The sequence below is a fragment of the Haemaphysalis longicornis genome, unplaced genomic scaffold (genome assembly GCF_048455015.1).
Source record: "Haemaphysalis longicornis isolate Haplotype H1 unplaced genomic scaffold, Haemaphysalis longicornis Haplotype H1 scaffold_6, whole genome shotgun sequence".
Classification (NCBI taxonomy): Eukaryota; Metazoa; Arthropoda; class Arachnida; order Ixodida; family Ixodidae; genus Haemaphysalis; species Haemaphysalis longicornis.
In genome coordinates, this window is record NW_027526407.1 from 1,237,280 (window position 1) to 1,246,012 (window position 8,733).

An 8,733-nucleotide genomic window follows, 5' to 3' on the forward strand; every position below is an offset into this window, starting at 1 on the left:
CGGGCAAGGACCGGTGGCGGACCCGCAGTTCCTGTGATCCCGGTCGAGTAGTTCGAGGCGTGTGAGTCGGGGACCGCCAAACCGTGTGGGACCAGCAGACGACCGGGGCGTGATCGTGCGACTGGCCGAGGCTCGGGATCACGGCCCAGGGCGGAACCAGCGCTGCAGCCGCCACGTAGGACGTGGTGCATCTTCTTCCGTCTCGCTCGGGCAGAGCTGGCGGCAGACGGCCAGCGGTCGACCGTGTCTCGGACCGGCGACGACCCGCCATCGACGTCGCCGAACATCCACCGTCGAGGCGGCTGTGAGAACATTTTTTTCCCCCCTCTATTGAACGCTGGTTAGGGGTATCGGACTAGTGTCTTGTTGCTGTTGTGCTTCGCAATTGTACCGCTTGTCAGCTGTCTCGTTTTTCTGTTGGCGCTGTTAATATACTTTCTTTTCTCTTCCCTCTCGAGTACCGTTCTTACGCGTCGTACACCCACAAGGCCAACCGAGTCCATCACAATCTGGCGTCCGCGACAGGACTTTGCTCTTAATTCCAACTTAAAGAGCCTTGCCTTGTTACGGTGTGTGTGACGGACAAAAATGGAGCTCGAGAAGTTGGTGAGCCTAGGGGAGAAATTTGGCCTCTCCGGTACTGAGTTGAAAGAATTCGTTGACAGAGAGCGTGCCAGACTCAGGGAAGAACGCGCAGCGGAACGGGAAGCGAATCGCGAAGCGGCAGCTCGCTTAGAAACGGAGCGGTCGGTCCTTCAACTCCAGTTACAAATACGACAGCAGCAGCCCAACGCTAGCGCGGAGTCAGGCACGTCTGCAGCTACAAGCGTCGCCCATGGGTACGACAGCCCCCACAAGCTGATCCCGACGTTCAATGAAGAGCGCGATGAACTTGACGCTTACATCCGGCGTTTCGAACGCGTGGCAACGAGCCAGAACTGGCCGCAGGACAAGTCGGCGTTTTCATTGAACCTGTGCCTCACTGGTGAAGCTTTGAGTGTCGTCGGACGCATGGCTGCAGATGATGCGCTGAATTATGCTAAGCTGAAGCAGACCCTGCTTCAGCGATTTAGCTACACTGAAGAGGGGTACCGCACAAAGTTTCGTGGAGCCAAACCAGAGAACTCTGAGACAGGCCGCCAATTCGCTGGTCGCTTGTTAGGCTATTTTGATAACTGGCAGGAACTGGCTAAGACCACCAGAACCTACGAAGCTCTCTGTGACAAAATAGTCTCGGAGCAGTTTCTAAGCAAGTGTCATGATAAGCTGCCCATTTTCTTGAAGGAAAGGGGCTGTCAAACGTTAGACCAGTTAGCCGAGAATGCTGACAACTACCTCGAGGCCCAAGGTCTTACAAACCTAGGGAAACGCCGAGAGGAGAAAGAGTCTGGCAAGCCGCCAGTGCCTCCAAGAATGTTTGACCTCGAGGATGTCGAAAGAAAGCCTCACTGCTTCCTTTGTAACAAGCGAGGGCACAAGCCAGCCGACCGTTGGTCGAAGACCAGGGCTTCCACTGGCCAAAAGACTGTTTCCTGTTTTAAGTGCCGCAAAACCGGTCACAAAGCGGAAACATGCCCAAACGTAGACTCTGCCAACAAAGCGTCATGTTCGCTGAGCCGTCCAACGGAGTGTCGCGATGGTAATGAGGACAAGATGTCAACCCTTTATGAACAAAAGAACTTGGCCCTCAGCCGCAAAACCTCCCAGGCTTCCAAGGACCGAATGCCTACCGCTAACGGTTTGCTGGAAGGAAGGCGAGTAACCGTGTTACGCGACTCCGGCTGTAACACTGTAATCGTGAACCGTTCTTTGGTTCCCGATTCGAAGCTCACAGGAGGAATGAGCACTGTGCACCTTCTTGACCGCACTGCTCTGTGCCTACCTGAAGCCGAAGTGTATGTTGACTGCCCATTCTTCACAGGCCACGTGACAGCGACCTGCATGGACAACCCTCTTTACGAGGTGATTTTGGGAAATGTCGCTGGCGTTCGTGATGCTGCAGCGCCGGACGTCAACTGGAAGGGTCAGCAACACACTTCCATCTCTCCGAAAGGACATCCCTCTTCCAAGCGGAAGTCTAAGTCCAGCAAGGTCAACGACAGTTCACGTAGGCCAAGCCAATTTGCGCAACCACCATCCGTCAAGGAGCAGGAGGAGGAATGCGCAAGTGCGGCGAAACGCGTGGACCAGCTACCTGTGGCTTCCATCAGCCCACTCAGCATAAGCCCAACCGAGCTCGCTTCGATGCAGAAAGAAGACCGCACGCTTCAGTCCTGCTTCGACTCGGTTGGCAGGAAAATTACCGTGAAGACCGCAGAAACGGTCTTCGTCCTCGTGCACGGAATTCTTTTCCGCCGATGTCGGCTCCCATCGAAGAAGGAGATGGAACAACTAGTCGTTCCTAGCGGTCTCCGGGACTTTGTTCTAAAAATGGCCCATGAAGGGGTTCTCTCCGGCCACCAAGGCATCAAAAGGACAACGGATAGGGTGCTGGAGGAGTTTTATTGTCCAGGCGTGCGATCCGATACCACGCGCTTTGTAAGATCGTGTGATGTGTGCCAGAGAACGGTACCGAAACATCTGGTGGGGCGCGTACCTCTTGGAAGTATGCCAGTCATCGAGACCCCGTTTCAGCGAGTGGCGATCGATATTATCGGTCCTCTCTCCCCAACCTCCCTGAAGGGGAATCGGTACGTCCTCACAATGGTAGACTTTGCAACACGTTATCCAGACGCAGTTGCCCTACCGAGTATTGAGACGGAGAAGGTCGCCGAAGGGTTGATGGAAATGTTTTCCCGCGTTGGTTTTCCACGAGAAATTGTTAGCGACCGAGGAAAGTCATTTACATCAGGCCTGATGAAGGAGCTGAGCAGGCTCCTCACGTTTGCACAGTTGCCCACGACACCATATCATCCCATGGCCAACGGGCTTGTCGAGCGGTTCAACGGCACGCTGAAGCAAATGGTTCGCCGCATGTGCCAGGAGAGCCCTAAAAACTGGGATAGGTACCTGGCGCCGCTACTATTCGCTTACCGCGAAGTGCCTCAAGCCAGCCTGGGTTTCTCGCCCTTCGACCTGATCTATGGCCGCTACGTCAGGGGTCCTATGGCCATCTTGAAGGAGTTATGGACAGGAGAAGGAATCGACCAGGACACGAAGACATCGTACGGTTATGTTGTCGATCTGAGAAGGCGCCTGGAAGACACCTGTCGCATTGCACACGAACAGCTTAGCAAAGCCAAGGTAGTGCAGAAACGCTACTACGACAGAAGGGCGAAAAGGCGCCAACTCAGCCCTGGAGACCAAGTATTGCTTCTTCTCCCGTCCGACACGAACAAGCTCATCCTGACATGGAAGGGGCCCTTCACTGTGCTTGAAAGAAAAAATGCTGTCGACTACGTCATCGACTTGGGAACGCGAACCAGCTTGTTCCACATAAACATGTTGAAGAAGTATGAACCCCGGATTGCAGCTGAACAAACACGCCGACAAGCTTCTATAGCACTCCAAACAGAGGATGCGGGATGGCAACAGCCGTATGGACATTCTTTTCACCGAACGTATGTCGTGAACCGGCGAAGCTTTTATCCTTCGAACTGGCCCTTTTACCGCACTGATCGGCAGGGTACTCCTGCAGTGGCGGAAAAGAATTGCCCATCTCGTTGGATATGCCAGCGGGCGCCAGTCATCGCATGATACTGTCTGCTCAACGTTGGTTTACATTCTAGTGGCGTGTACTGCCCTTGACTTTGTTTTTCCGCAACACTACCATAGTGCATTTTTTTGCTGTGGTCGCAGTGATGTGTGATTTTTGCTTTAAATTTATCTCTGGCTTCGCTTTATCAACGGGTGTGTGTGTTTTTTATACCCGTTAATTTGAACTATCCTCGCGCTTGTGTGTGTGCGCGCTGTCAAAGACATTGAACGCTCCGCATCAAGGCCCACGGACAACCTCCGAACCGCCTGAGCAGGTTGTTTGAGCGCAACAACCTCTTGAAGTGGGGGGTGATTGTGAGGATTGGCCATCATTGTTGGAAAAAGTAGACCACGCGCTGGCGCATGAAGACGGGAAGGAGAAAGAAGAGGGCTGGAGGTGGAACGCGGTTCCGGCAGCAGCGGAGACTCGGAGCTGACGAGCGGGCAAGGACCGGGGGCGGACCCGCAGTTCCTGTGATCCCGGTCGAGTAGTTCGAGGCGTGTGAGTCGGGGCCCGCCAAACCGTGTGGGACCAGCAGACGACCGGGGCGTGATCGTGCGACTGGCCGAGGCTCGGGATCACGGCCCAGGGCGGAACCAGCGCTGAAGCCGCCACGTAGGACGTGGTGCATCTTCTTCCATCTCGCTCGGGCAGAGCTGGCGACAGACGGCCAGCGCTCGACCGTGTCTCGGACCGGCGACGACCCGCCATCGACGTCGCCGAACATCCACCGTCGAGGCGGCTGTGAGAACATTTTTTTCCCCCCTCTATTGAACGCTGGTTAGGGGTATCGGACTAGTGTCTTGTTGCTGTTGTGCTTCGCAATTGTACCGCTTGTCAGCTGTCTCGTTTTTCTGTTGGCGCTGTTAATATACTTTCTTTTCTCTTCCCTCTCGAGTGCCGTTCTTACGCGTCGTACACCCACAAGGCCAACCGAGTCCATCACAAGTACAACGGTCTTCTCGAGAGTTGCCAGGCAGGCTTCAGGGCGGGGCGATCTACCAACGATCAACATCAACACGTTGCATTAGAGGCGTATATAAAAGTCCTTTGGCATAACGGGTAACATGATGAACATGCTTTCCAGTTACATGTCCGAAAGGACGTTTCGCGTGCGACTTGGAACTGCACTCTCTATGGTGCATGTGCAGGAAAATGGAGTGCCACAGGGTGGAGTTTTAAGTTGCACCCTTTTTATTGTGAAAATGAATTTCCTCAGGAAGGCATTGCCACCGTCGATTTCCTGCTCACTCTATGTAGACGACGTACAATTATCCTTTAAGTCTTGTAACCTGTCTGTCTGCGAGCTCCAAGTCCAGCTTGGTGTTAACAAGCTAGCTGGTTGGGCAGACAGCAATGGTTTTAAATTTAATCCCGGGAAGTGCACTTGTGTCTTGTTTTCCAAGAGGCTTGGCATCCGGCCGGATCCAGACATTCATATCAATGGCGTCTCGATTCCTGTCAAGAAAGAACACGAGTTTTTAGGTATAATCTTTGACGAAAAGCTCACATTTCTCCCACACATAAAACAACTATAACATAAATGCTTAAAAACAATGACTATCCTGAAGGTTCTGTCGCACATTTCTTTTGGTGCTGACAAACAACTTCTTTTACGTGTTTTTACCAGCTTGATAGGCTCACGACTGGACTATGGTAGCGTTGTCTGTGGGTCAGCCACTAAAACATCCCTCAGAATGCTGGACCCTGTGCTTCATCTAGGGCTCCGTTTGTCTTGTGGTGCCTTTCGGACTAGTCCAGTCGAAAGTCTGTATGTAGAGTGCAACAAATGGAACTTAGAACGTCAGCGTACATACACAGACCTGCTTTATGCTTTTAAAATCTCATCAATGCCTCAACATTCTTTACATCAGTTTTTTATTATACATCCATATCTCAACTTCTTACTAATCGTCCATCAGTCTCTGCTTCCTTCGCTTTTTTTAGAGTAAGAGAAGAAGCGTCGCAACTTGATGTCATGTTCTCAGACACCATCAAAACCGCCGCTACTGAACTTCTAGTACCGTGGCATATTCGCCCGATATCATGTGATGTATCTTTTATAAGTGTTGAGAAAAACAGAGTGCCTAGAAGCGCGATCGTGCAACATTTCTTGTCCCTGCAGCACAAATATAAGTGTGCCCGAATTTTACACGGATGCTTCAAAAACTGCCACAACAGTTTGCTGTGCTGCGCATGGTGACACCTTTAATGTCTGTAGAGCTATGAATAGAAATACAAGTATCTTTACGGCAGAGGCCTAAGGCATACTTCTTGTAGTTCAACATATTGTTTTAAGTCCAATTCCGAAATGTGTAATTTATACTGATTCTTTAAGTTTTGTGCGTACGTTATCCTCACAGAAGTCTAAAAACCATGTGGTCAATGCTGTCATTACTACTCTTATGTCTGTGCATGCGTTAAACCTTTAGGTGGCCGTGTGCTGGGTGCCAGGGCACTCTGGAATTCCAGGTAATGAGACCGCAGACCGAATGGCGGCCGCTGCTGCCCTTACAACTACCGTTGTCATAACAACAATACCCTACACCGACCTCAAATCACACATCAGACAACACCTTCGCACAACATTGCAAGCACACTGGAATCAACAGACTGAGAACAAACTACACATTATAAAGCCACTCTTGGGAGCATACACCACTGATACTCACAACAGACACAACGAAGTTACGCAGGCTCGAATACGGATAGGCCACACGCATGCAACACATTCCCACCTGCTCACGGGATCTCCTAGACCTCTGTGTAGCAGGTGCGGGGAGGGCCTATCCGTAGTCCACATACTAATGACATGCAAGGCACTTCACACAACACAACACAAACACTTCAGAGAACTCTACAGACAACATATCCTACTGCATCCATCGCAGTTTCTAGGTGACGATGGCAGTGTTTCTATGATACGTGTGTTTGATTATTTGTCAGATGTTAAGTTTTTAAACCTTATCTCATATCACGCATAATCAAATCTGGCCCTATACACCAGCCATCACCATTACCTTTAATTGATTTTACTATGTCCGATTTACATGTTTTTATACCTACCTTTTTGTGGTAATCACCTCGCTTCATTATATAACTTCTTTTCTGGCGCTCTTTGCCCTCGTTGGCCTTGCGCCATAAAACACCAACCATCATCATCATCAGAAGACTTCATGCTCTCCTCAAATGAAATCCCTACTTCCTCAGCGAGGGCTCTCCTTCGGATAAAGATAGGAGCGGCTATCCATGGCCGTGCTGCGAACAGCGAATCGGATGAGGTGTTGCTTATAATAAGACTACATGGGTGGTTTTTATAGAAGTGGTCTTGTTAGCATACAGCAATCAAGTATCAGAACGCTGGTCACACTCTGCATACCGGATTTCAATGGGACTCGTCCGGAACGCTTCTTATGTAAGACCGAGACTGAAGTGCAGCACTGGATCCAACATTTTCTGAGCAGTTTTACAGGCGGACCCATAGACGGCACTCCCGTAGACCAACCAGGAGTCAATAAGGGTGGTAAAAACGTGGAGGAGTATTTGTTTGTCCGCTTCGTAGGAACAATGCGAAACGACCTTCTGAATATTCATGGTTTTGAGGCTGTTCTGTTTCAGGCGCTTTATCTGGGGAATAAATGTCAGTTTTTCCTTTAGCATCACGCCTAGAAATTTGCGTTCCTTTTTGGGAGGGATTGCGACACCTTTAAGCCTAATATCACGATCAGCATGGATTCCGCGCCTCTTTGAAAATACAACACAGGTAGTCTTGCCTGGATTAGGCTTAAATTCATTCCTGTCTGCACAGTCAGCTTGTTTGTTGACAGAAAGGTTGTTTTTCTTGCTTTTGCTTCACGGCGCACACGTTTTCCAACCGCCTTTGCCCGTTTGAACATAACAAGGTTACCCGACGTGGGGTACCACACGAAGGATATTCCACGCCTTGTTCTGGGCCTCTTGCGTCCGCCTACAGGCCTCATTCCACCACTGCCTCAGTTGGTTGCGCGGGGCACCAGTGACGTGGGGAATGGACTTTTGAGCGGCTTCGAGGATGTGCGCCGTAAGGAGTTGGGTGGCTTCATATACGTGTAGGTGTTGTTGATGTGCAGTGTAATTTCGATATTTCTGGAAATGTATTCCAGCTTTCTCTTGCTTCATTGAAGCTAATATGGGAGGGTGAACTGGTAGGGCCTTTGCCTATGTACGTTAATAAAGTAGGGAAGTGGTCACTACCGTATGGATTCGTGTCCACATCCCATTCAAAAGACGGAAGAGGTACTGCCGATTCTATAGTCAGGTCAAGGTGTAAGTGTTGTGTCGTATATTGTAATATGTTGGCTGTTTCTTGTTGAAAAGGCATGCTTTCAACGATGTTAAGAATTTCTCGATGAGGCGACCTCGGGCATCGGGGCGGGAAGAGCCCAAAAGAGTATTATGTGCATTCAGGTCGCCTATCAAGATGTAAGGTTCAGGCAACTGATCTTCCGGCCCCTCGAAATCCGAGCTTGAGAGCTGGAAGTCAAGTGGTATGTAAAGGGAGCACACTGTTTTTAATCTATTAAATCCTATTGAACGAATAGCAACAGCTTGAAGGACAGTGTTTAAGGAGATGGTTAACATGCAATGCATTTTCCAGCGACAAAAGCCACACCTCCAGCGGAGTGTCTGCATCCATCTCTGTCTTTTCTAAATACCATATAATTATTCTGGAAGTTTGTCTTTTTGCTGCTCAGATGAGTTTCCTGGAAGAACATAATACTTGGCTGCTTGGTGTGCAGTATATGATATATAACATCAAATTTTTATGAGGCCTCTACAGTTCCATTCTATAATATTTTCCCTTTCCCATATTTTCAAAAGCAACTGGAAATGTGTGAGAATGAGTGTTTACGTATTGTCTTTCGTGGCTGTGAATCTTGGTTTTTTGGTTTTACCGGATGGTTTGGACGATGGTACCCGTTCCTTCCGCTGCACTGCAGACAAGTGGGGTCCAACGTCCATGTCTTCGTCGGACATCCTCGGAGTGCCAAAGGATT